General features: G+C 38.7%; 1 pseudogene; it reads left to right on the forward strand.

Annotated features, from left to right (window-relative positions):
- The first annotated feature begins 1709 nt into the window (after positions 1-1709).
- Positions 1710-1905, forward strand: part of LOC145490904 (uncharacterized) — a 3405-nt pseudogene continuing 3209 nt past the window's right edge.

A 1905-nucleotide genomic window follows, 5' to 3' on the forward strand; every position in this document is an offset into this window, starting at 1 on the left:
ACATCTATTGACAACTCACCTACAAATTCACTGAAAAAATGGTTCATGTCTTGAGGCGTTTAAAGCAGGCTGTACACCGTGTTCGATACGTGCAAATTCGATGCAAACATTCCCTTGAGCATGACAACCAGACTTCTGTTGCTAAAGTCTTTGGTCATAAGTAAATATACTACACTGACGTTAAAAATTAGCTAATGAGCGCACGAGAAATTTGGCAGTAATTGTTTGTGTAGGAAATTCACAGCATATGAGGATCGAAGAGAATTTTGAATTCCTCGATTCTCTATTTTTGAAATTCCACATAATTCACTCTGTTTGCCACAAAAATTTTGCATAAACTATTGTTGTGAAATTCTCTTACGAATATGCAGACCTCCCAAGAGCATTTAAATATAAATGTTTATGGGAAATTTCGGGGGCAAACGGAGTGGATTATGCTGAATTGTGAAACAGCATCATTCCACACATCGAGTCAAAGGGGAGACAATGAAGTATCTAAAGAAGAGGAAGAGAACTAATTAATTCGAAGGCGATCGCAAATCGAAGTCACTGTACTTAAATAAAAGGCCTTTTGCACTTACTGTGCACAAGCGGTAGTTAGACTGTTGAACTGACGGCCCAATTTTTAGTTGGCTTTGGTGACTAAAAGTTTTATGCATCTGTCCTCTTATTGATAGGAAATTGCGTGCGACACCACACGCTCTTACATCAACATAATATTCAATTCGCAACACGCACTATTGTGCATGTCAGCTTGGTCTTTTAATTGGAGCTGAAAGCTAAGCGACTTATTTTTTTCACATTTTAGCGCCGAAGATTTATTATTTTATGTTTGCTTTCAACCGACGCAAATACCGCAATCGCTGCAAAAAGAAAAGTAATGTGCTGCCATCGTTGCGATCATATAGAAACCACTCTCTAGTGATCGCAGTGATCGTTCTCGAGAATTGCAGAGATCGAGCAATCATTTTTAATACTAGTAATTGAAAGGATCTCTGACCTTTTTCTGTGGCAATCACGGCAATCTATAGAAAGCAACCTTTAGTTTCTTCTCAACAAGTTATCCATTGGATTTATCGACTGCGTTCCTTTGTCCGCTCCGACATTTCATTATTTTCATCAGGATACTCCCAATTCGTCTCTCAGAACAGATTAAGTAGAAATAAACAAACAAACAAATAATGTGCTGAAAGCATTGGGCCGTGGCGAAATCAAAGAAGTGTTAAGTCTCAAAATGGCAGGAAAAAATTATGGATTTTCCGCATCGTTTAATTCATTGCATGTAACACCCTCAAGTAAATACTGAAAATGACTTTTATGCCCAGCTTGAGGTAGTAACATTTTTTTATGGGATTACATCCTGTTATTGCGAAAATAGAGAAAATATTTAAAGTAACCAATAAGAAAAGTATAAGTGCTGGAAACTGTTGCCAGCCACCTTAAGGCGTTTAAAACAGACATTATTCCGTGTTTAATACCTGTAAATTAGATGCACACATTCCAGTTTAGCATGACTTCTGTTGCTACCAAAAGGATCATCATAAATGGAAACTAGTAGTCTTTTGTCTCAGACCACCAACGTTGTCACACCATTTACTTAGCGGTCGACTAAACAGTCAGGAGTAAACTTAAGGCTTAATGACTGGCCTCGAGGGAAACAGTGAGTTTTGTTGCCCCGAGACCCTCAATGTTCGCCTTGGGGAGGGTCGAGAAGAAACAAAACTCACTATTTCCCGAGGGGCCAGTCATTAAGTGTTTTGTTATACTTCCTGACTCAAAAATAGAAAACAAACTGCGAAAAAATGATTTGCTCGACGCCTACGGTTTCTGTGCTTGCAGTACGAGAGGCAGTCAAACCGAGCTACCTTACCGCAGCTAACAAAAATAAAGACAACACTTAAGTTG

This window comes from Orbicella franksi, chromosome 6, assembly GCF_964199315.1.
Source record: "Orbicella franksi chromosome 6, jaOrbFran1.1, whole genome shotgun sequence".
Lineage (NCBI taxonomy): Eukaryota > Metazoa > Cnidaria > Anthozoa > Scleractinia > Merulinidae > Orbicella > Orbicella franksi.